Here is a 27,322-nt window from a genome sequence, read left to right as displayed (position 1 = left end):
GGCTGATGGTTGACTTAATCTTGACCTCCAAATCAACTGACTCAGATCAAGGATACAGCCTGCATTTGGTTGATGCTGGAGAGCTTAGTCACAAGTTGACAACCAGAGCAACTGGAGGAGAACAAAAAGTTTATTTTTTTTTTAATTTTATGCAATTATTTCTTGTGATCTGAACTCATAATTACAGTTGCTATTAAGATTTTCAACTGCAGTTTCAGACTGAAGTACCATGGCCCATATCTATGTTCTTGTCACTTGGACTAGATCCATAAAACCTCTCCAGGCCTTCTGATGTCTGCTGTGATAGAACTTGAGCTGGCATCAAGCTTGGAGTTGCATATCCACGGCATTGCAAAACAGCTGGCACTAAAGCACCCTGTGGGCAGTGGGGCCAGGAGCCTGGAGCAGTGCTGCATCTGGGAGTCCAGAGCATCCTGCTGGCCCAGCTTGAAACATGGTGACATAGACATGGCTTTGCATGTCTTTGTCAGCATGCCTTTGCTCATCTTAAGTGCTTAGACCTATCTCTACCTAATGTAAATTTTAAATAAGGTGACCCCAACTCAGCCACATCCTTTGCAGCAGAAGGTCACTAATTGTCTTGGGTTTCTACTAAGAATGTTACTATCTGACTACCACGAGACCATGCTTAGCCTAATTTAAAGACCACTGAAACTGAAACACTGAGCAGTCCTCACTTCTCTCACTTGTTGAGACTCATCCTCAGGAGATATTTCTATATTGTGTTTGTCCAAAGCAAGGTAAAAAAGAAATATCCTCCTATTCTTACCATCAGTTCCTCTGTGGATTAGCCTGGAGCATATATTTCCACTATTTAGAAGTTTAGATGTTTAAATATTTCCCTTCTTCTTGGTTGTCTTGTAGACATTTTTAATTCACTATTCCATACTTTAAACCTTGGTCTTTACAATATTCTTCAGTCTTCATCCTTCCTGTTGAAACAGTTCCATGTGGTGCAGACCAGAGAGGGAGGTCTGTAAACATACTTCCTGTGCCTTGTTATAAGAGTGTTTGCCTAAGAAGTCTAGGTTTCTTTTGAAATGCCAGTAAAAGTTCAAGTATTTAAAGTTTAAGTATGCATTGTAGCAGGGAGAGTAACAGAGAGTCCCTTTTTTTCTTTTCTTTTAGGTAGGTACTCTAACAGCTAAATTATTTGGTTATGTTTCTGTTCAGGTGTTTGTTCACCCTCTCTTTCTGGTCTACTGAATATGGAATGATAGATAATACTATATTTAATATTAAAGTGGAACAATCACAATAAGAGGGCATGAGAGCATCTGCTTTCACATAAGCCTGTAGTTTACTGACTCAAACCTTCACCTGGAAGGCGAGAGAAGTGGGTTCATAGCCTTTTAGAGAAAGGAATTGAAGCTGGGAGCATTAAACTTACATGTGTGAGCGCTCTTTTATGCAGGATTTCTTTATTAAATGTGACAGTAACACACAGTTCATATAAAGAACTGAAAATTTTGGTAATAAAGAACAAATAAAAGTGTGAGTGTACCTAGTCATACTAAGGAAGCAGATGTTAGAAATGCATTAAATTACAACTCCAGCACAGGCATACTCTGTCTTTTTTTTATTTGCCATCTATCTTCAGACTACATAAAGCTAAAGCTTTCTCATAGTAATTTAGTATTTTTTTCAAGTTCTGCCAAAGATCTGACAAAATGTGTTGAGTCTCTGATAATAGGTAAGTGTGACTTTATCTGAACACTAAAAATGATCTTAATGTATTACATTAACTGTGCCATAGGAGTTGCCTAAAAGAATGTAGGTTTACTTGGGGGAGCAGAAGAAATAGTGAGGTATATTTAGAAGAAAATTTTGTACGTGTAATTTCATAGGAAAAAAGCTTACATCGAATGGTTTAGAGCAGACCAACAGAAAACAAAAGTTGCTGCAAACCAACAGGTTTCTGGAGCCTGATGTCCTGCATGGAAGTGTCCAGAAACAGTTGCTTCAGAGAATGGAGCAGGAAAACCTGCAGAAAGAAGCTGTACAGGAAAAAGTTTAGTCATCTTTTCTAACCATGCCAGTAATTTCACTATTTTAATTCAGTTTCATTTTACACATGAAGGCTGTGCCTTCTCTGTGTCTAAGGAGGAATGGTGAAAAGAAGTGCTTGATGTATACTCTATACAATTTATTGTTTTGTTTGTTTTTATTACTTCTCCTATATTTTTTTAGCTGCACAAAAATTGTTATCCAACCGTCTTTCCCAGAAGGGAAAAAAAAATGGATTTTTCAATTTAAAGGAGCAAACAAAACCGAATCTTCCCCTGTGAAGAGAGCATTGAAAGTATACATAACTGATGCAAAATAAAAGGAGTCAAAAAATAATAAGCTTGGCTACACTTCTATGACTGGTAAGCCTTCAGCATACAGAAGCATCTATATACATATATATTTATGTACTTTTAAAGACAGTTGTGGGGGGTTTTTTGGTTATGTTGCAGTATTTTTTTAGTTGGAATATAACCTGAAGATTTTGATAACCCCATAAAAACTTTTTACATTTGGATATTGCATAGTAAAGTACAATAGAATGATAAAATTTTTCCCACTGAAAGAAACTCTTGCTATAGGTGAAAAAGGAAGGATGAGAAAAGAGTTTTTTCTTTGAAGACATCCCTAGCAATGCATAACTCTCTTTCAGTGGTGCTAATTTAATATTTAGAGTGCTCTGATATCCAACTATGTGATGTTTTCATTTGAAGGTGTAGCAATTCACTGAACTTGGTGTCACGAGCCATTTCCCTCACATTCACTTGTGATTGGACTTTCTATTACACTGCTGGGAAAAAAAGGCGAATAATGCCACAGTTTTTGGTGGATTTAAGGAAAGGAAGAAAGTAAAGACAATAGTCCATCATAGTTTGAAAGAGCCCTTTTCATTTATTCCCATGGACCTTGTATGTTTGTAGACCAAGGCAGACTCAGAAATGTGTTGTGTTTTAAGTTAATGATCTGTTAGAAGAAAAGAAGAATAAACATCAACAGTCATAAATCCAAATATTTTTTTCCTACTATTTGAATGTTACTTCCTTATTTAAAGAAGGATACATTCTTTTTGGCATTTAGGTGCTGGGAACAATTCTGTAACAGTAATGTTTTTCCACCAAAATTTTTACATAATATTTTCTTTTAAAGATTTACATATATAATTTATGTTCGACTTTTATAACTTCCTCTGTCCACCCAACTCTGTTCCTATCAACACTAGAGGTGTTAAATCACTTCATATGGTAAAAGCTATCATTTTCCATTTTGACTTTTCAAGTAACCCTCTGGCTGTTACCTTGATGAAATCATGGAATCCGGGATATTTTTCCAAACCCGCGTCTGCTTTTTGGATTATCCTTCAGGGCTCCATTGTGCTAAAATAACCAGTGTTCTCTAACGTCTTTCTGTGATACCTCCAGGGAAATGAAATGGCTTTTTCATGTCTGAGCATTCAAAGTACCAGTTCCTTGTCCTATTGCCCTTACCATGGGACAGAGCCCCGAAAATGCCTGTCAAAGCAGCCCTGCCCACGGTATCAGAAATGGTAGTGTAGAAGCTGTCAGATTTTCGATCCTGTTGGCTATGGGCATTTATATTATCTTATGGGGGTGTATATTTTTTCAGTGTATCCTTCATCTTAATGAAGTGTGATAGCTTATGAAAACCAGCTTGACGTTCATTACTGCACAGATTTTTTTTTCCCTTTGTCCACCAAAATTATCTTTGCGACAGCAGCACAAACTGTTTCTATGAGAAAATAACTGGAAAATATTCTTTTTTTTAGGTAGTTAGGGCAGTAAGTCCTCTTATTCTTTGGTAGCAATAATATCAGGCACGATCCTGTAAGTGTTCATACTCCTGCCATCTTGTAAGAGGCTACCAACCTAACAATCGTTTTGTCTGCATAATTCCATCATTTAATTTACATGTGGTACAAGGCTGAAGTTACACAAAAGCTTAGGCAGTGAAATATTCATCAATATGGCCTCAGTAATGAGTAGTTTTGTTAATATAGGGGAGTTCACAGTTCTGACTTCTGTTCCTGGGCTGCCTGTACAGTCCTGAAACGTGCATGTTGCAAATCAGGCATCAAAGGTTACGACTCATATCAGAAATTCGAATAAGTTTGCAGATGGGAAGTGCAGCAGAGAAGATTATGTTCTGTACTTCCTCCTTCTCTGGGGTTTTGGAGCTTCACTGCAGGATTGGGACTCTTCTTTGTGACCCATCAGCTGGAAGTAGGTGTCAAAATCCAGTCCTTCCTGAAAAAGCACAGATGAAGAGATGGCTTTCCCTGTCAGTCTAACAATAAAAACATTCATTCTGAAAGCAGGAAATACAGAAGACGTTTTACTATCACCAAATGTGTGTCTAATCCATTGGGCCATAAAGCATTCCTTCAAGTGTCTGCTGCTCTGTACTAGTACACCTTTGAATATCAGTCTTGGCTACATCTTTACTATTGCACCACACTTTTCTAGTGACTTCTTATTCTGTCTCGTGAAGATTCGATTATTTCATGCACACTAAAACAATTTCAGCTGGGGGAACCCCCTCACATGCAATCTCCTGAATCAACCCACATCAAAACAGAGCTTGTAAAATCTGATAGCCATGTTGCTTGAGGTTGCCCAGCGTGTTCAGGAGGAAGCCCTGTGATTAGCTGCACTACAGGCAGAGAAATTCTGTACTTATGGCTCCTGGACAGCCTTTATTGATCAGTGTTTTAAAATTTGGGTTATCACTTAATCTAAAGTCTATGGGTGTTCAGGATGCCCTAAGAGAAGAGGGTAGTGTGTTGCAGCCCATCTGAAAGAGAAAGAGCATTTAGAAGGCAGTTCCATCATTCCCTGCCACACATCAACAAACCTTGTCATGGTGGGATGCAGGCAGCCAATGCAGTTTTGCTCTTAGTCACTTTCAGACTAGCAATACTTCAGGAATAGGTATCTGGAATTTTTGGAATCCCAGCTTTGAGCTTGATAATTTTCCTGGGGTTTTTCCACCAAAACACTCTTGTGGATTTAGACTTTGCCCCCAAAACACTGTTGTGGATTTAGACTTTAGTGAACAGCAGAAGTGAACGATAGTCCCACTGAATTAAGAGAGGTGAGTCTGTATTTAGGGGAATAATTTCTTGACTTTGTCATTACATTCTGAGTATCAGGGAAGCCAATTAGGAACAGACTCAGAATCTGCTACTCCAAATCTAGTCCCCTGTGGTACCTTCCTTAGACATTCTAATTAATATTCTTAAATGCTTGGAGTTAAAGGAAAGAAATCATGTCCTTTTAAAGTAAATAAATATATACAGTATGAGAATTTCCAATTGTCTCAATTATGAGCAAGCAGATGGCTCATTGTAGTGTTTTATTTTGTTATTTACAGAACAGCTAGCTTGTACTACGGTATCTCTTCATCTCTAGAATTTCTCTTCCAAGATTATGTATAGGCTCTGTCTTACTAGTAATATTTTAATTCATCACCACGTATTTAGCAAACTCCTTCTTTTATCACTTGATGACAGAAGGGATTTTTTTTCTCTGACATTTATTGCTTTTTAAACTGTATTTCTGGTTGGGTGCCAGATTGCTCCCAAAAAATTGTAAATAAATGTGAGTAATACAGATTTGGATTTATGAACCATAATGGCTGGATGCTTTAGCTGTGAAGAGATGTTTTATCATATTGTCCACCATTATGTAGGGAAACTTTTAAGAGTTGCTTTCCTGCTTTTTTTTTACTACAGACCTCAAAGGTTTTAAACCAAGTTCCTTTGAGACTTGAACACAATTATAGTAACCAATCTGACATACACACAATGTGAATAAAATGCTCAATTATATACAGGCGTTTTAACACTGATACATTCTACACACATAAAATAAAGGCACCTTGAAATAAAACTCTTATCTCCCTCACCTCATTTATCTCCTAATCACACAATACAAAAAAAAAAAGATTCCTGTATGTATATCATTAAGGAACATAAAAGAAAGGCTTATTATCTTTTTGCATGCTTATCTGTAAGACTCAGTAGTGTTCCTATCTGTAAGAATACATACTCTCTCTATATGCTTATGTTCATATATAGTTCATATATACAAATATATTTCCCTTCAGACTCTAAATTATTAAAATACTGGCTGGGGAACTGTTCCTGTATTCACGCTTTCTGGAATCAGAAATTCTTTAGATGGAAAGCCCCCATTTCTTGCTCTGTGAGCGCTGCTTCATGAGACCATGAAATCAATCCTGCCACCCTTTTGGCTAAATTTGGATTCAAAATGAAAAATTGCCTCTCCTTTAGTATCCTTATTCTTTTTCAATCATTATTTCACAACTTGGATCATTTATTTTTTTGTATGGTAGATTAAATATGCCAGTGACAAACTCTGAAAACATGGTGGCTAAGCAAAACCATCACTCCTTTGCATCACACTCCTTACATTTTTTTGCATAGTGATACATTGTGTGGTTTACCTTGAAGAGTATGAACTAACTTCAGTCCTGAAAAGAAAGCAGGTGCCTGGGGAAAAAAAAAAGGATATTTATAATCAGTAGAAAATAAATCTCCCCCAACACGTGTAACATTCACCTCCCACTCATTATGGGGGGCTAGTTAACCTCTGAGCTGATGTGCTGGAATTGAAGATGAAAAGTATCAGCTTGGGCTGTGGTGGGTTCTGATGTAACCAGTACAGGAATCTGGATTTCCCCCCTCCTGCCCCAGGGAAGAATAAAGGACTGCTTGTGATCCCCGCTGTAGTAGCAGGGCCTGGCATCACTTTTCATACAGTTAGAGGCCTCATGCCACATTTCAGACATGATGTAGAAAAGTAGACGGCAGATTCCTTATCTGCTTTCCATTCTGATATTTAATGATTTTTCAGTGGATCCAAATGTTGCATAAGACTTCCAAGGAAAGGAATGACCCAGATCAGAGAGACACCATTAGGGGACATTTCCCAAGTGCTTGTTTCAAGGGAATGGGAAAGGAAGCAGATGTTTTCCATCAACAACTAATGCTGAAGAGCTACTATTACTCCCTCCCTAACCACAAGCTCTGTGCCATAATCATCTACTCCCTTCTTCTGCTTCTATAGATGTAACAGCAGCATGTAATAATTCAAATTCTGTCTTGTTGACACAGCTTGCTTCAGCTCTACAGAAAGCAAGTTGTTTGTTCACTGAGTCTGTGGACACATCAGCACTTTGCAGAGTCTAAAAGGAGTTGCTGCTTCCCTGATACCAGTTGCCTGCTGTCATGTGATCCTCCCAGAAATCTGTGGCAACACACTGAAACAGCCATGTGCAGTAAATTTTTGTCAATGTGGCATGATTTTTTTTGTTAGAGAGAATCACAAATTTCCCCCAAAACATTCCCTTCAATATCCTATTAAAAAAAAAAAAAATCTTTCTATTCTGTTCATTCAGGAAGCTGATTTCAAAAACTGCTTCTTTGTTTGTGTTGAGTAATTATGCTAGTTTGAATTTAGACCTGTATCACTGATGGGGAATGATCTGTGATATATCTGGCTTTGTAGATATACAAAGGTATTCTGGGGTAGCTTGAGTAAATACGAGGCCCAATGGATAAAATTGGACTTAAAATACGTTCACGTGTGCAAAAAATTCCCATAGAGAATATTATAGACCAAAAGGAGGGGAAAAAATTTAAATGGCAATAGTGTAATGAAAGGGGAATGATTGCTAACCTCTTGAACCAAAAAAGGTTAGCTGAGGGACTAAAAAATTTATATTTTTAATATAAACATGGTCAAGAAGTCTATTCTATGAGGATCAGCACTTTAATATTCTGTTTGAAAAATTTAGGTAGTATAATAGCTATAATATATTTCATCTTCTAGTGTATAGCTGTAGATGTAACAAACTGGAAAGCAAAATCCTGACACCTCTCCCTTTGCAACCTCACAGAAACATGCTATTCATAGAATCCTACAGTCATGAAATCATAGAATCATAGAACAGCCCAGGTTGGGAGGGACCTTGAAAGATCCTCTTGTTCAGCCTTTCATAGGAAAGGGAGCCTAGGTCAGATTATCCAGCACCCTGTCCAATCGCACCTTGAAGACCTCCAGTGATGGGTAGTCCACCACATCCCTGGGGAGAGTCTTCCAGTGATTGATCATTCTCACTAAAAAAATTCTCTCTTACAATAAGATGAATACTAATTTAATATCTCTGAGGTGCTCCCCAGCAGAGAGGTTTGCTTTTTCTTTTTCCCCGAGCAAAAGGCTGCATGGATACAGGTGTGGTCCAAACCCTGCTGAAGGTCAGTGAGCCAAAGTTGACCCTAAATTCGTAGAAATCCTTGTCCTCAGTGTAGACAAGTCAGAACAATCCTGAGGCCACTTATACAGAACTATTCCTTCCATATTAAGAGTTCTGAAAAACACCGAACTCAGAATGAAGGTTGTTCGAACTATGAGGAATGTGAAACTCAAGAATGCCATGGGACTGTAGACCCTTCACAAAAATGAAAGACCCTGTTCACTGCAACTGCATCGTGTGCCTTGGATACCAATCCTGAAGAACAGGGAAGGATGATTAGTAGTTTTACGTATTTAGTATAAATCTAAAATCTGCATCTTGTGAAAAGGTGAAGAAAAGGATGAGACGAAAGGAAGGATAGGAGGGGAACTTTTACCGTAGGCAAAAGGGAAAGAATATGTAGATGCTCCCTGAAGCAAAGCAGATGGGGTGAAGAAGGCTATACCACCAGCTTCCCACATTCATTTTAGAAGTCAGTTTTAAAATGTGGGAGTCAGGTGTAGAGGACTTTTTTTCCCTCCCAAAAAATCTTAGGAGACAGCAAGGAAAGGTGATTGATGATGGGGTTTAGGGATTTTTTTGCACTATTTTTATTTTTTTAGCCTTTTCCCCCTAGATTTAACCATTGTCTTTGTCACAATAAATCTTCTTACTTGTTTGCAACTTTATTCACGAGTGACAAATTTAATATGTTCTTTTTTCTTGGGGATAAAATTCCACCGATGTTTTGCAGGGAACCCTTGCAGGAGCACTGCTAATGGAGGAAACTTCCCTCAAAACTGTGAAAGTTTGGGGACCTACAGCATCAAATGCCAAGACTCAGGATAAATTCTACCCAAGCACGCACAACCCAATACCTTCCTCGCAAAAGATGGGAAAGAGGAGGCAACCTCTATGATGAATATTCCTAAATTGTTACAGCTGATCAGTGCAAATTTTCTTTGGTGAAAAGATATGACAAGTGACAAGAGGGAGTGGAATGTTGTTTTGTTATTCTGATTTTTCACCAACAAATGCAGATCAGCAGTATGTGTGAAAGGAACCTCAGAGTCTATGAAACAGGAGACAGCTCAAGATATGATGTATAGACTTCTTTTCTTGCTTCATGGGGCTGCTGGGATATGAACATGCCATTTTAGGGAAAAGCTAATTGCCTGTTCAGCAACTAAAAGCAAGATACCTTTGTTCAGTGAGTTACAATTCCCTGAAGTACACTGCAGTAGCAAAGCAGTAATTACAATGCTGCATGTCTTAAAAGTGCACCATTATACATTTCATGAAGAAAAGGGTAACTTAAGCATTGCCGCTCACTGGTTAAAGCAAAAGATTTAAAACATCTTGAGCATGATCATGTATGTTTTATGAATATAAATTTGTGTTCACGCAAATTTCTAATGTTAAAACTGTACTTGAAGCCATTTTTAGACTGCTACCAGACCAGGTTATAAGCTATATTTTGCTGTTGGCAACAATCCAATAACCTAAAACACATTTTTAATTTTATTCTTTTTTTTCTCCTTTTTTTTTTCAGTCTCCAGCAAAGAGATGTTGTCTCACCAGAATGGAATGACTTCTGGATAACGTAGCCAGTGTAAATTAAAGTGGGGTCTTTGGCTGAAGAATGGCAATGAATGCTCATAAAAGGATGGGGAAAAAGAGAAATGTGAGCAGACAAAGGAAACCAGGCAGAAAATACAAGAGAATATGGGTTTAATATATTTTTGATATCCAAAACAGAGTGAGGATGGTTGCAGAATTCTGGAAATCATAAACACCTCAGAGAGTTAAGGCTACCTCATAAATGGGAATAGGTAATTTCTTGGGTATTATTTATAAATCAGACTTTAATTAAAAGGTTAGGGAAAGATGGATATATATTTTAATAACTAGTTCATTATTACATGCTAATAATCACTCATTGATAACTACAAGCATGATATAGTTATTTATTAATCACCAGCTTTTTATTAAACTTTGACAAATGGAACCCTTTCTATGTAGTACAAAATTGCAGAAAGAAGCTGGAAGGAAACAAGATATGAATTAGGATTTTGACAGAAATCAGTAAAGGAAGGTAACTTGCACAGCAATTATGTTGTGCTGTGTTGCATTATAGGTTCCATACTCTCTCCTAATAACTATGTAATTTTCTCATGTCTCCACGGCACATATTTTGTGACTTTTTCATTAAAAAAGCCAACACAAACCCAATAATCTTTTGCCACATAATACATTATTAGAAGAATCATAAGGAGTGAGGATAAAGGAGCAAGTTTAATAAATGCTGCAAAGCATACTACTGCTCCTGAATGTTTGTGTTGGATTTCTTATGATGTATGAGAAGCTGACGTGTCCTGTGGGGGCTAGTTTACATTTTTTTTTATGAAAGGTTACAGTGCTATGAAACTATAGTTTATTTAGTTTTACACTAGTGGTGTAAATATTTATTAAGGCTTTGACTCATTACATTTTGTGCAGCCCTTGCACTCCAAATCTGTGTGATTCACAATATACTGAAAAAAGAAATAATACCCCTAAATCACACCTGTCTGTGAAGAGAAAATCTGTCAGCTCTTTCACTCCCAACTCTTCACCTTGCGACAGGCAAGGAAAAAAAAGCCAGAAAGAAAGCTGGCTGCTCCTTGGAAATGAATTCACTGGAAAAATGTTCCTTTGTTAAGCACTGCTTGGCTGGGATGGCTAGGCAAATATAGAACTCAAAAGAGTCAGGATGTACTTAGTTTTTAGGTCACCTAGCCCCTTATTTTGAAAAAAATCTGTATCACTTCCTCTGTTGTGCTTTTGGGTTTTTATTTGTTGGGGAGGTGTTTGTTTTCTTGATTGTTTTTGAAAATCATCCATTGAAATTTAGTTTTATGTGAAAACCAGAAAAGGTACATCAGATCAGAAATGAGATATATTCAGATTATATATCCAATATCAAGATGCTGTCTATGCAGTTTGGATATCTCACATTGACTAAGGTTTATTCCTAGAGATTCCTACAGAACGTGCCCCAGCCAACAGTGTATTTCTGAGACAGACCCACTCGTTGCTGGAATTAAGAAGTGCTGCATTCAGCAAAGGGCACCAGCATTTCAGTATTCCACGAACAGTCAGAAGTCACTCTGACCAGCAAAAGGCTACTTGATCCCATCAAAATTACAGGATTTTTGCTCCCATTGCTCCTGATGACCTTCACTGTAGACCTTGCTAAGCTTATGAGAGGCACTCAAAGACTTCATGGGTCGTGCACAGAGCCCTGCACGTTTCCAGCGTGACATCTCTGTGAGGTAAACTGGCAGCTACAGATTTGGGGCGGCTTTTGCTTGTTTGCTTCCTGAACAGCTTTGTCTTGAATTCTTTCCTGCGCAGTTGCATGATTCCGAAAGGCATGAATTAAAATACAAATAGCTGATAACCTGGTGGTAAGTGCAGCATTTTGAGAGAGAAGAGTTCAAATTCCCCTATGCTAGGCAGATGTAAATCATGGCCTTCCATCTCTTACTGCATCCGTCTTTTAGACAAGTGTGTCTGCCATCTCATTTTGTGATGAACTTGACCCTGTCATAGTCTAAAAATATTTTCATGAGTCTCTCTCTCTAAATAAAAAACTACAGCCTTTGTGGAGTTCAAGTGGTCTCAAGGTTATGCAGTGTTAATCAGTTTTGTGGTTCTTAATTCTGTTTTCAAATTTGGCCCTAGTAGTCTTTCAGTTCACTTTTGTGGCACTTGATTGATTTTGTTATTAACGTTACAAGTCATGGAATCAGATAGCAGTATGTTGAACAGACATACCCCAACACAAGCCTACTAAAACATATATTGATTTGCATCAGTATTTTTAGTCTAGGAAAGTGTTTAAATTTTTGGGTTAAAGTTACTCTCTCTGTATATAACATAAAAAATATATATTAAAAACGTTTATGTAAGTGCAATATATAAAAATATGTATTTATTTTTCATTCTGCTAAATGACATCTATTTATAGATCTGCACTTTTACCTTATGCCTCCAGATAAAACTGTAAAGCCGCTTTTCCCAAGTACAAGAAAATCCATCTTGAAACTTTAATTAAAGAATAATCTATCAATGACAAATTACCAGAGGGTGGATATGTCACTCACAGCGTTGGCACGTCATTTCAAAGAACACAACTGAAATCACAGGAGAATAACAGATCTGGGTATTTGTTTGCACTTAACAGACAAGGGGAACAAAACTGACATAAAGCAATTTCAAGATAGTTTCTATATTAAGAGACTAGCTGGAAATTCCTTCACTCTGAAAGAAAAGCAGCACTACAGCAAAACTGCATCTTCTATAAAGTCTGTAAAAAATCTAGTAAAGCAAGTAATCACTTGACATGTTTAAAACTACTAGTGGCTTTTTAATTGTGCTCGTGTTCGTGAAGCCTCCACACTGGATGAATTCCTGAGCAGCTTTTTATTTGGTTTCATGGAAACAGTTCTTGTAATCCTACTTCAACTCCTCTTTTGAAAGAGTGAGAGAAGAGGCATCCATGAGGATGTGAGAAGTAGGAGTTTCTTTTCCTCAGTTCTGTAGTTCAAACAAATTAATTTGTGCCTGTGGTAACTGATCAGCTGCATGTGCTTTTCCTTGCTTAGAACCGTTTACTAAATAGTGGCTTTATGTAGAGTTCCTATGTAAATGACAGTTAGGCTAAAAATTATTTGTTTTTTTTTCTGTAACATAGAATGCACTGGCAAATATAGCACAAATATTTGTTGCAATGTTTTTCACTCAGCTGAGTAGTAAAAGCTCTTTAAAAAACCCTAAGTGATTACAATTATTCAGTTTCCCATGAAATTGAGATTTGTTGTCTGTAAGTTATTATTATAAGGCCTGTTATCAAGATAGATTTCAAATGGGAAGCATATGACCTCAATATGAATAACTGTCACTTTTAGCTTCTCCTGCTTCAGAAAAAACACCAGCATAGTAAAAGTCATAGTGACTTTATTCCTCCTCCATAGAGTATAGTTTTACCTTTATCTCATCCAGCAGAACCTTGTAAATCAGGTGGAACAGTACTTACATCAGAATCATATGAAAATATCACATAATCTGAAAGTAACGTGTTGGTAAGACATATACTGGGCTATATACAGTTCCCTGATCACCTCATGCAGGAGGGACGCATATTCTTTAGCTATAATCCTGTATGTTTTCTGGTCACCTTTATTTGTTTTTAACTTTCTGTTGGGTTTATTGCCTTCTCTTTTTGATTGCCAGATACCAACTTTTTGCTTATTTTTGATCCCAAAACACGTCCAACATGTTCTACCCTTACAAGAATGTTAAGTCTAAAATAAAAGCATAGAAATTCACATCTAAAGGTCAGAGCTACAATTCTATATTTAAACTCACTTGGACTACATTTCTTTCAGGAACTACTTTGAAGTCTTAACCCAAAGGAATCCATTTAGTTTCTATCATGTCCTTTGGCTTGAGTGCAGTTGTATTATGTTTCTCTCAAAATCTATTCAAGTTTTCTAGATGAAGAGGATATTGCAATGAAAATCTGAAAAACAATAAATCTAATGAATTTATCTTTCTTAATCAACAGCAGTGTTAATGAGGTTGTTGATAAGATTATTATTGACCAGAACACCTCAGTCAAGGAGTTTGCTCTTAGTGTGGACAACTACTTGCACAACTTGTCCACCAGTTTAGTCTAAAGCCCAAAGTAAACTGGAAATCACACCCTTTCTGTTGGGATGTGGTCATTCACAATGCATACGTAATATTTGGGGGATCAAAACTACTAAAAAAGTGCAACACTAGAGGTTGTCAATATTTTGAAGATAATCTCCCTTTTTAGGGGTTTTATTATACATTCTACTACTTTCTCCACTTCTTTAAATGTAACTTTGGGATTTTCATCAAATAGAAGTTGCTTCTTCCAGCACAGAAAAGATTTTCCTGGAATTATCAGTCCTTCAAAAGTCTGCTCTTTTCTTAGTGGTGGTCTGACCACTTGCAGTTTTGAAGATCCTTTCCAACCCATGGCTTTCAATGCAGAGGATGTTTAACAAACAAATACTCACCATTTTTCAGACACCTGAGAGGACAACAGCTTAGCTTTATGGATCTTCTCTGGCTAGAAATGGGATAGGTTATTTTTAAGGATTTGCATTTTTGTCTTATTGATTTGTCATTCTTATCTTCTTTATTATAGTTTTCACCGGCTGAAGAGATTTACAAAAGCCTTTCCCAATGAGACAAAGGGGAAAATAGCCAAACCTGAGCAACTCTAAATGGACTTTTCGGTTCCTGGATAATCCTGTATTTACTATGTCCTCCTGAACAATTAGTTTCAGGGTGAGAGTTACTTTTTACTTAAATTATTTTAATAGTGGTCTGTTTATGTTATAGATGGCACTACAGAAGGTGTTCAATAGCAATCCCATAATACTTAATTAATTAATGAATTATCTGGGAAAGAGCTTTCCCAGTGATGGCATTATTCCATTGCATGATAAACATAGACCATCATTCTAGCAGGCTGGGCAACTATTAAGAGCAAGCTTTGCTATGCTTACTGGCTTTTGTCTATTAAGAATTTTAATTTAACTATAAATAACAACGTCAACACCTAAATTGAGAAGGATCAAATTAGACCTTTACACCTAAAATAAAAACCGCAGACCAGTTAGTATAGTATATCATTTAGTATAAATGTTAAGTAGCAACTCAACTGGCAACATTTTGATTCCATGCTTAAAAGGATGTAATTACTTTTATTAAAGAGTTTGGAAACACTTTATATGTGTAAATCAAAACAAAAGAAGCAGGAAATACCGGTGGTCCTTCACTATGCAAAATTGGCAGGTTACTGTTTTCAGCTAAGAGTGTTCTCACAGGTTGATACGAATGACAGTATCAGATTTGGTTACTCTTCACACTTCTTGGAATCAAGATCAGAGGTGCAGGCTCAAGAGTTCTCATAGATTTTTTTTGTTTTGTGGCAAACAGTTCTTTAGTTCACTTGTGCATTCAGACATGCTCGTGTCCATTTAAAAAGGCGGTGGTGAAAAGGAAAGAGAAAAAAGTCATGAAAATACCATATTGATTTTAGTGACACACACTATCCATCATAAACATCCAGCATACAGATTCACATCTTAATGCACTTAGTTACCTCTCTCTATAGGACAGTCTTTGACTCAGGTCCTAGGCTGGCCAGGTTTTTATTGTGAGATGTCTATCTTGAAGCTGGCAGAGGAAACAATGGTAAGACTGGGTTATGTATTTCTCTCTGTGCAGCACAAGCACACCTTTTGCTTGAAAAAAGAGGGTTTGTCCCTTCTTTGGGGACAAAGCTGTATTTTTCTCTAGATGGATGAACAGTTCTCTTTTCCTGGGAACTATTTCCAAAGAGAATCACTTCCAACAGGTTATAGAAAAATATTAACTTCCAAATCTGCCTGATTCCTTCAGGTGAGCAACTCTGTGTTTGCCTGTTAAAGTGAACACTTTTGGAGGGTATCATGTCTATCCATCTGCATAACCCTTATCTTGGGGAAGCGTGAGCTACTCTTTATTCATATGCCCTTCTGCTCAGTTCTCTTCTGTTTGCTTTCTGTAAAAAGGGGACAAAATAGTTTTTCCACCTGAGATTGTCAATCACCAAATTCTAGTATTTATGGTCTGATTATAAAATGTACTGAAGTTTTACTTTTCCTTCTAACTTTCATGAGGGCTTAAGGAATTTTGAAAATTCAAGCTCTAGATTGCCTAAACTGGACAGACAAAATTGATGTACAGAGTTGCTTTGTTTGTTTGTTGAGGTTTGTAGTAGGGTTTTCTTGCCACAACCACCTTGCCTAAAGTTACAGAGGCAGGTGATGTTAAAGTCAGTCAGTACTCAAACACTGCCTTAAGAAAGACGTCACAGTTTGAGATCCAGACATCTGGTCATCATTAACCATCACTGTTCACACATGATATTTTACTTAGACTGAACCAACAGGCAGACAGTAATTTATATCCTGTAGCCAGTGGGAAGAAGTCTGGTAAAATGTACAAGTCACTATGAACAGAAATCTCTAGCAGGTTCAGCTCTGGGGTGAGGAGACATTTAAAAAAGGAAGTCACTCCTTGGTGATTTTCCTGGCTTACAATAAGGAGGCTCCGCCTCAGCTCATCAGAGAAGTGGTGTTAAGGTACCTTTGCCACTGAATGTTGGGCTGTATGTAAAGATTTTGCAACATAAATGTTGAGCTTCTTTGCAGTTTTCTTTGCTGTTACTTATTATGTCTATCCTATAAAATTTTCTGTGAAAAAAAAACTTACAGCATTACTTCATTCAATTGCAGTTGGCATTGTGAAATGTTAGATTAATAGCTGTCTGGCAATCAAACACCCCAAGAGTTTTCCTGTGTGTTTCCGTAATTTTGCCAAAGATTAAAATGTCATCACTGCCACTGGGGACATTGGGAACGCACTGAGTTATTCGGTGGTTTATACTTTGAAAAGTTTTAGAAGCTAAAAATATTTCAAATGTTCATTTCTTGTACTTGGTATTTCAAAACTTCATGAATTCTCTTCCTGAACTCAGGTTAATAACTGATGAAAGATCATTAATTTAGCAGACCTCCACTTCAGAGGTTCTATTTCAAACTTTAGCTCCTTGTATCCATACCTTTATAGTTTTTCCTAGTCTTCAAGAGCTTTCTGAACTTGTACAAAGTTTAGGAAAGTCTCTGATACCGCTGCATGCTAGGGCAGAAGGATTAAACAGTGAGACTGATAAAGTGATCCTGTGAGATCAAAGAAGATGTGGGTTTTTTGGATGACATTGAAACTGAAAGTGTTCCACAATTCTGGAAAAAGGGAAGGGAAGGGGAAGAGGAAGGGGAAGGGGATAGGGAAAGAGTAGGGGAAAGAGAATGGGAAGGGGTAGGGGAAGGGATCCTCCTGTTATCTTTCAGCATTAAGAAAATTATGAAAGTATAACAAGCCAGGTGGGGGAGCAAATTAAGGCATTTTTGTTTTCAGTTCTAAGAAATGTCAGTGCAAGATGTAATGTCTCCATAAAGTTCTTCTCTACTTAACCCATACTTTTGCTTCTGCAACCGGAACATCAGTAGGGTACCAGGTGTGCAAACTGGCATGAGGTGACAGGCTTGTATAGAGGTTTTTGCTTTGCTGCATTTCCAGGGAAGCAGTTCATGGCTTTCCTTGTTTCAGCTAAGCACTGAATAAAGCCTTCAGAATTTGCTCCCTTATCCATTACAGATAGAAAAGCCTCAAATGCCTCAGGTTCTGATCAGTTTCAATGATTTTTGCTCATAAACTATGTCCTAATTTCATTAATATTTTTCATTAATTCTTTTGGGGACAATTTTGCTTGTGCTTTATCTTGTTCTCCATGCAGACAAAATAGCCATTGAAATCAATTTTGTTCCACTTCTCAGTGTTTTCTCTGTCTGACAGCTGGATAAAATCTCATTGAGCTTGTGGACATGCAGGCTGTCCTTCAGTTGTGATATACATAAGAAGCAATTCTCTTGCCAGTGTGCACCTATGTGTACACAGACAGCAGAAGCACAGCAGATGCAGACAGCTACAGTCAGAAGATCACTTGCCAAATAAACTCAAGAAAAAAAAGATCTTTCTGGATACTGTACTGATGAAAACCTACCCCTAAAAAAAAACCAAACACACACACACACAAAAAAAAGGCACAAAAAACTAGTCACCTCCGGTGACATTTCTGCATTTTTTGATGTTTTTGTAAAATGAGATTTGTTTCAAAGAAACGTGATTATTATGATTAATGTTGCCTTCTCATAGAAGCAGAAACAAGTAAAAAGGCACCAAATATTGACAAACAGCTCATATGAAAAGAACCAAAGGATATTCGTATCACAGAATTTTCTTTCCCTGCTATTGGTCACTTTTTATTTTTATTTTGAGTTTTAGCTTATTCAGTGTCAAAAGACAGCACATTTTTAGTCAAAGAAACCAATGCACTTGATGACAAAGAAGACATTAAGGAGTCCAGCTTAAGAGTTAACATCAGTAATTTTACTCTGAGCACAAGTGTTGTCCCCAAAACAGATATTATTAATGCGAGTTATTCAAAATAAAATCAAAATCTGATTAAAAAATTATACGATGGAATTGTAGTTTACATAGAAAGAATCAAGTAAGATTTCCATCAAACTTGGTGATATGCTGGAAGAAACCCCAAAACTTTAGTTTTCATTTTGAAACAGTTTTCTTCTGATTTATATTCAAACTCACTGCATGACTGTCAGAGTCCTTCATGTGTCTTCATCCTGCATTTCCATTCCTCATCAAAGCATGAATTTTTACAAGATTAATCTTCAGTATAAAGAACATGCAAAAACATTTTTTCAAGTAGCAGGGAAATATAGGTAAGCCAAGGTACTCCAGCAGAAACTATTAACTTTCAGCATCCTTAACACTAATTAGCTTTAAGGTAATTGAGATCAGTTCATGTCTCACTGGGACAAGAACCTTATTTTTTTTGAAGTCTGTCATCAAAACTTCTATCTGCAGCGAGAACTCTGTGAATTGAATGGGATTCCATCTCACTTTCTGTAGGCTGCTGAACATATTCTTTATAATTTTAAATTTAAACCTCTCTGGGATAGTCTCATGAAAATAGAGTATTTCATTGGCTGCATAAAGGAGTAACAAAGCTGTTACCCCTTTCTGGTCAATTATATCGATTGTGATTCTGACATTTTCAAATGTATTTCTCCATTTACTCCAATTATACTAAGCAGATTGTTAAGAAGATTGTCCTGGACTTTGAAAGACGTGCAATGAGCCAGCTCACTTGTAGTTGTGTCAAAGTTAATTAATTTTTCTAAATCTAAAATGACCAGGGATGCATTCTGCTTTCTGTTTTGAATTAAAATCACTTTTTCACTGCCGTGTTATTCCTAGTTTGTATTGATTTTAGGTTCAAAGAGCATTAACTTCAATTCTAAATTTTCTTTTAACCTGTAGAGAACATGGAGGCATCACAAGCTCTGCTTAGAAATTTCCCCAAGGGGCTCATCCAAAGCTTAACAAAACATTTCAGTAACTTAATTTCACTTGATTTCTTTGAAGAACTTTCTCTTTTATCCATCAGGTTCAATTTTTTGGGAATGCTTTTATTCAAGGGCAAAATATCCCAAACCTAGAGTAATAATCTTTTAGATGGAATTATTTGAATATTTGCAAATCCCCCAAAGCAAAACCAGAAAAGAAAAAAAAAAAAGAAAAAAGAAAAAAGCTAAGTAGATATTTAAGAGTAGTTTTCATTTAAAAAGAAATAAATCTGTGGTGGGTTAGCCTTCACTGGCAACCAAAATTCCACCCAGCTGCTCAGCTATTCACCTCTCTCAGCGTGGTGGGGGAAGAAAATAGGAAAAACAAAAACAAGAATGTTCCCGTGTTCACATAAGGACAGGGACATCATTTATCAGTTACCTTTGTGGACAAACTGGGGAAAATTAAACTAAATTATTGTCAATCAAAGTAAAAATATAATTGAAAAAAAAAACAACAAACTTGAAAACAACACTTCTCCTCCTCTTTTTCCCAGGGTTAACTTCACACCTCCAGTTCAGGGCAGCTTAGGGGGTCGCAGTTGGCACTCAGCAGTTTCTCTCTGCAGCTCCCTCCTTCTCACATCTTCCCTCTGCCCCAGCGTGGGCTCTCCATGGTGGCAGCTCCTCTGGGAATGGCCACATGCTATGACATGGAGTTCTGCACGGGCTGAGGTGGATGCCTGCTCTGGTGCCAGGGAATACCTTCTCCTTCCTCCTGCTCCTCTGACCTTGCCTCTTTTATTTCTCTTTTTGTTCTCTCTTCCTGTCTCCATTTGGCACTTTCAGGCTCTCCTTTTTATATGTGACTCTGGGACCCAGCCATGCCCTGGAGAGGGTCAGATGGAGTTGGCTGGAACCAGCTGTGTCTGGCATGGAGCAGATCCAGCCACTCTTCACAGAGACCACTTGACACCTGCAGCCAATACAAATGCAAACAAAATATTTAAATCAAAGTTTACCCTCTGGGCCAGTTCTTGGCTTCTGTGGTTTTTTTTTTGCACCTGCAGTTAATTTTGAGCCAGTGAGATCTGTAGCTGAAGTGGTATGGATGAGTCATCACAGTCAACCTTCCAGCTTGTACCAGGAGCATTCTTTTCAGGGAGCAAATTTAGGGATAACCCCAATTTACTGTGCCATGGTTCACACGGTGGTGCAGACTCAGAATACACAAACCAGGTTCCCTGCAGCAGCACCTCACCCACAAGGGAGGCCTCAGGGTGCCCCTAGGCTGGGACAATCCCAGGCACAGCTCTGGATAGGGCTGAGCTGGTCTGAGACCAAAATGCACAAGTGGGGCATGGGCAAGGCATGAGCGCGGGCACAGGCACAGACATGGGCAGGGCATGGGCATGGGGATGTCTGTCCACACCAACTGCTTTGCTGCCTGCCATGCTGCACCTCTTGGCAGTGCACAGATCCACTTACAGAGTGCCAAAAACATTGATATTTGGTCTGGGGTCTGTCACACTCCTCAAAATATTCTGCCCAGCGTGATGTGATGCCTGCTCGCTGGGCTAGATGCAACGAGCTTGACAGTATCAATCTAAAACCAAGTGAGACAGAAGCCATGTGACCAAAAAAAGATAAAAAATACAAGTAGGTTTGACGCAGTAATTACCCCTATGATAGCTCTTTTTAGGTAAGGTACATTGATGATGACAATGTAGGGAAATTTGCCTTTCTAGTACTGTTTTCTGAACAAAATTCCCCACAGCTGTCAATCAGGTCATTTTATACTCACACTAAATTAGCACCATTTATTTTAACAGTGTCTTTTGTACAGTGCTGAAAGGTGAACAATATTTTAATTCAACCTTGAGAATATTCTGGTGTGTTAAAAGTTCCTATATTTGTGTAGTCTTCATTTCTTAACTAAAAGTCTCGGACATTTGAGTTTTGTTTTCTCAGCCTGGTCCTGATCTGTAGACCATAGCCTAACAAGCTCTTTTTATTCTTTTTACTTTAGAATTATAAGTGAATGATATTTTCACTTTGATCACAGTTATAGAGATTTCATTTTCATTTTACTGTGCAGCTGTAAGGTGTTGTCTGCTTCATATAATACGTCATATTTAGATATTTTGTTTTATTAAAACAGCAAATGGTTTTTAAAATGACTCTTGTAGCTCTCCTGCACTGTCAATAAAATGCTGTAAGACTGAGTGATGCATGGGGCCTTGCATAGACTTGTTAGTACTACAGGCAGGTTTGCAAAGAAGCTATGACAACATAAAGCTGAGTATTTCAAAGGTAGTTCTCAGGCAAATGACTTTCTTGTCAAAGAGGAGCTACAAAATACAGTGTGCTGAAGCAGGGTGTGCCAGGAAATGGTCACTGAGTTCAAGGATGATTTTAAATTCCAATCCATCGTGGAAAGAGAGAAGGCTTGGATTTCCATTCCTATTCCAGTGACTTATTTTATCTAATAATAATCAGAGTTACTGCTTCAGGCAAAGACTCTGGCCTGTGTTTCATCTTTCAGTGCCCTGATCCCTTGGCTGAAACCTCAGGCTCCCCGAGAAGCAATGAGAAGCTCTTTCAAGAAGCAATAGCATGCTCACTTTTCTCCTGCCTGTCCCACATTAAATGAGCTATTTTTGACACAAAACCATGAAAGGTGGCAAAACTTCTGTGTCACAAGAAAGGCCCTCTCAAACTTGCCTGTAATCTACCATGAAGGATGCTCTGAAAAGTATTGGTCATGTGGGTTCCAGACCTGGAAATGCAACAGAGGCTTCCTAACTCTTTCAGTTCAGAAAGGCACAGTTTTGGGAAAACAAAACCAGGAAGTAATCACTTACATGATTAGATTTATAATAGATGGATGTGATTTTTTAATTATTGTTTTAAAATATTTCAGGTTTGCTCAGGTCTTTTGTTTTCTTTCTTTTATTACTGTCAGGTGATCTGGTCTCATAAAATGAGCTGAACTATTACAGTGAGATTTACACATACTATGTTCAGTCAAGTGTTTAACTCTTCTGTGCTTGCCACGTTCTTCTCAAGCCATCCAAATGCCTAGATGGTGGGTTTTACGAGCTTGAAATTCTCTCAGTGTCTGAGCTTTCACCATCTTTGTGCACAGACGCAGACACCTTTGACTCACTGAAGCTACTTGTTGAGCCCAGACCTCCTTTCAGAGACAGAATCTGGCAGTAACATCTGTTTCCTGAGGATTCCCACAAGCACACTTGGCACGAGCTGTAAGTTGGACCACCCTGGGCTCCATAACCTGTTGGTTACTGTATTGTACAACCTCTGCTTCCTGAAGTGCCTGAGCTCTTCATTGTCTCAGCTTAACCACTCTGTCCTCAGCTGAGCTTTACATAACTGCATGGGAGACAGGCTTGTAAGATTAACAAAGTTTGGTAAAGTCTCAGAGGTATCAAATCAATCTGGAAGTACTTTAAATTTGTAACTTGAGAAGACTCTTCTGTCTGGTCTCTTGATTAGAAAAAATAATGTATATGGAAAGTTTAATTTGTGGGGGCTTTTTTTTTGTTGTTATTGTTTTTTTCAGTGAATGATCAGATTCCATTCCATACCATTTCATCCAGTCTTTATTGAAAGGTCTTTATATGTCTTTTTATCAGACATACAAATTGGATAATGTCAGGCCTCTCTGTAAAAAGTGAAAGAAATGAGTGAGCCTTTGCTAGTGAGCAAACCCATTCAATCAGCTTCTGTTTAGAAGCAGTTTTCAACATTAGCAACTGGATACCACCCATTAGCATGACTTAGTGCAGCTGTGAAATGCTGCCAAACTTATGTAATACAATTATTATGTGGCAGCATTGCATAAAATAAACCAGGGCTGCCACTGTAAGCTCTCATTTGTAACAATTCTGTTTTTAAGAGCTGATGAAGACCATCAGACAATTCTGTGGTAAAGGTAGATCTGGGAAAGCTCAAAGAGTCCCATGAGGATAAATAAAAAATTGCAGTACAAGACATCTTATCAAATTTATAGCCTGTCGCATTTTCTGTGTTGGTTCTTGCTTTCCTGGAGAAAATGACAAAACATTCCTTTCTCTGCAATTAAATAAACATGAATTCTCAATATTTGCATGTCAGAAATCAGGCTACAGAAACTTATTGTAGTTCTCTGCTGACTATTCTGATAAAAATAATGCACAAAACTTATTGATTTAAATAAGATAAACTTTCTATTAGTCTAATCCTCTAATCAAGAAGTAAAAAAACAGAGATGATTTCTTTTAAGTTATGGTAAGGGTTTTTTATACAAGAGCCAGGAGACCATAGACTGTATGTGTAAACAGACAATTCAGAACAAACTTACCTGATTATGACTTTAAATAAAGATCTGTGAATCCAACCAGGACCTCAGAAATGATCCTCAGAATACTGAATTGTGTTAATCCACAAGATATTTACAATGCATGTGCTTCCAAAGTCTCAGACAATTCTATGAAATTCTAACATTTAAATATGTGAACTTATTTCCCCCACATTAATGTAATAATACAAGGTATATTGTTTCCTCACCTCATTCAAGGTTTTATGTTTTTTATGGACATATTTTGGAAGCTTTGCTTAGGACAGATCCCTGCTACTGCAATCAAATCTTAATCTGTAGACAGATAAGTGGAGTTTTAAGTGGAGCTTTATTCCCCCTCTCATTATTTTTTAAGTCTTTCCTTGCAGACCTTGTGTCTTTCACCGTTCACTTAACTACCAGATACCACCTGCAAAGACAGATGAACTAATAAAAAAAGTTCATTCAGTATGTTCTTTTGAGCCAAGTCACAACATTTCTCTTCTTTTGCTTTTCTCCCTTTTTTTTTTGATCCCTACTAAAAAACACTGCTAGCTGAAGCCTGTATCGTTTGATTCTGTGATTTTATCCCTCATTAGTAGGTTATTTAAAGCATTCTTCTTTCAGGACAGCATTTTATCTCACTGAAACTTTTCACTTCTTTACTGGAGAAGTTCTTCGCAGCATACTGTCTGCACTACCCTCAGGTGTTAAGAGGCAGAGAGGTGAGGAATCAGTCACCTTGTGTTGGAGTGTCACATCCTGTATCTTATATTTTGTTACACTGGGTTTCTACCCCAGCTATAGGGTGAGCAGGATCACTTTTGATGGTGTTAGACCTTACAAATTCTTAGATAACCCACTTAATTTTAAGGACACACTACAGGGAGCTCCAGAGGTCAAAAACCAGATAGTTTCTTTGTTAGACCCAAAATATTTCTGGAGCACTGCTACATTCTTCCTAAAAATACCACACAACTTTTAGATGAAAAGCTAAGTACTGGCTGTGGAGCTCTTTCTACAGTCAGTTTGTCAAAAAGGTTCTGTGTTCTTTGTGCAAACCCCTATTATTGAGCAGATGTGATCTCAAGAGTTTGCTGCCACCAGAAGGTAGAAAAGTCCTTTTCCACCTTGCCCTGAGGCTATAGGGTCATGCCAGTTAACTTTTGCCACTTATGGACCACTGTGTGAGTCAGTTTAAGTCACTAAACAACAGGAACAGGATGTGGATTGATTTCTGCTGGATCAGTGAGCTCAGATTAGGAAAGAAGCACAGCAACCTGGGCAAGGGCAGAGATATTTAATGTCCTTATTTGATAGGTGAAAGGAAAAACTGGACTTAAAGCAAGTTCAGATCAGCCTAGAATTTTTCACAATTGTTTGTGAAAGAATTGAGGTGCTAATTTTCTCCTGCTCAAAAAAAAAAACCAAGATGACAAAAAAACTATAATGAGGATTTGGGGCTTTAATTTTCTGTAAGGACTCCTGAAACACAAAGTCTATCATGTGTTTAGGCAGAATTCAAATGAGATGCAGAGAAAAGGAGGGTTACCATGGAGTTATATATACTGTGTCATCATCATCACCTGGATGCACTTATTTCCCCATTTGAAGTCCATACTGTATGAGTTCTGCAAGGGTCAATTACTATGATCATTTCTCTATTTTAATTAGCTTTGGTTTACATATTTGCATTTTTTTGTGAAATTTTACTATAATTATTTCCTGCAATCTGGCAACTTCTCACCACCCCAGCTGCACAGAGTTGCTGAAGAGTCAAACTTGACAGGAAACCTGGCAGCTAACTTTGTCTATAGGGTATCCTAAGTTGCTATAGAGATGGTGAGAGTTTGGCCCTTAATATTAAACTGAAAAACCCAACGAAAATGGTATGAGCCAAAGGAACTATGTTGTTCCAATGATCCCTAAAAAACTGGAATGGTCCAAAGGATCAAGATAGCCAGGTGTGTATTAAAACATGTCAGGAAATAGTGGTGGAAAGTGTTGACTTACAAGTTTTGATGGCCTCAATTTCTGGTAATTGCAATAGTGGAGAAAATTCAGCTTTCCTTCAAATACTAGACTTCTTTAGCCAGAGAGGAAATGTGATCTAGCTAAATCTCAGGAGAAACAAACTTTAGACATTGTTGCTGCAAGCTCCAGGTTTATTGGAATAAACCTTCAAAATTCTGATGCATGGAAGTTTGATTAGAAGATACAGTCATTGTTATTCCTTTCTTAGTATGCTTTTTGTTCATGAAGCACATTTCTGTTCTTATACATTGCACTGGGTTTGTGTTCATCAGAACAAATTAATGGGGTCTACATTGCCTATATGCTGCAATTCAAGAAAAATGAAAATTTTAACTGAATACTGAATATTTGAACCCTCAGAACAACTTGTCACAGAATTTTGATAAAAGATCTTTATGTAATGTACATATATTCTACTTACTGACTATGCAGAGTTAAATTTAGTTACAGAAAATCTGTCTGTTCAAGTACATGTTAATTATAGGGGGAGATCTATACATTTTGCTATTGTTAAAGTTATATTTGGCTTAAATTTTGTCTTAGCAAACAACAGAGTAAGTGGATCAGCTTTCAAATTGCTCTCCAAGGTGACAAATTGAGGGTTATTCTTTACCCTAGAAATCTCTTTCTTCACAACCCTGGAAACTACTTACTTTTAAAAATTTAGATCAGTGGTCCACCAAAGATCTTTCATAGACCATACCTGAGACCAAGGTACACCTTTGACTTTTCCATTTGCTCTCAAGCTGTTTGGTTGTCTAAGTGGACTTTAGAAAATGCACTATTTCCATGTCCAGCGTTTCTTAAGTGATTATTTTAATGTACACTTATTACTTGGGGGACTTCCTAAACTCTAATGATTTATGACTGTCATGGACACAACCAAAGAAACTTCATTTCTTACTACAAGTTTGGTGTAATGATCACAAAGGCAAATGCGAGTAGTTAACAGAAATAAAAAGGCCAAATACTGTTTTCTCATGTAAGTCTGCCAGCTCAGAACACACACTTTGGAATCCATATATTTATTATGGATTTACTGCTTTTTCCATGGCTAGCCTGATGCAAAAATTTACAATTGGGATTTCTTAGAGTTTATGTGTTGTATCACTTGCCGTACAATGAAGTTTAGTCATTACTTCATAAAGATTCAGGGTGAAAAATCAGAACAATTATATCAAGACTCTAAATATTTAAAATTAAAGCTATCTGTAAATACTCTATATAAATAAATTGAGAGGGAAACAATGGCATAACTGCAGAAAGGATGGTATCCACAACTAATTCTTTAATACCCCTTTGTAACACAAATTTTTTTATCATGAGGATAATTTAAGAGAATAAAATAAAATTTTATCTATTCAACAAAAGAAATATCAGACTTGATAGCTCATCCTTTTGTAACACATACTAAATTGCACGTGCAAATGTTTTCATCCAATACTATAAGAAACCAAATTAAGAAAAATTGAATTCTAGATCAATACAGATTGTATTTGCAGAAGATATGATTTAACAGATTAGAAATGCAGTTAAAACATAGTTATAGAACAACGATAAATCCAGGAGTACAAAACACAGTCTCCATGAA

At 37.3% G+C, this 27,322-nt stretch overlaps 1 long non-coding RNA gene across 1 annotated transcript in view; it reads right to left on the bottom strand.

The window, feature by feature from the left end:
* Window positions 1-19,687: 19,687 nt before the first annotated feature.
* The window catches only part of LOC113972016, a 34,344-nt gene continuing 26,709 nt past the window's right edge, over window positions 19,688-27,322 (bottom strand). The window contains exons 2-3 of the long non-coding RNA XR_003535737.1: window positions 19,923-20,334; window positions 19,688-19,813 (exon numbers count right to left, since the gene is read on the bottom strand). This is a non-coding gene — a long non-coding RNA (uncharacterized LOC113972016). The remainder of the gene's footprint in view (window positions 19,814-19,922; window positions 20,335-27,322) is intronic.

The sequence above is a fragment of the Neopelma chrysocephalum genome, unplaced genomic scaffold (assembly GCF_003984885.1).
Source record: "Neopelma chrysocephalum unplaced genomic scaffold, ASM398488v2 Primary Assembly neopelma1_87, whole genome shotgun sequence".
Lineage (NCBI taxonomy): Eukaryota > Metazoa > Chordata > Aves > Passeriformes > Pipridae > Neopelma > Neopelma chrysocephalum.
This window is presented reverse-complemented; position numbering and strand designations above follow the sequence as displayed.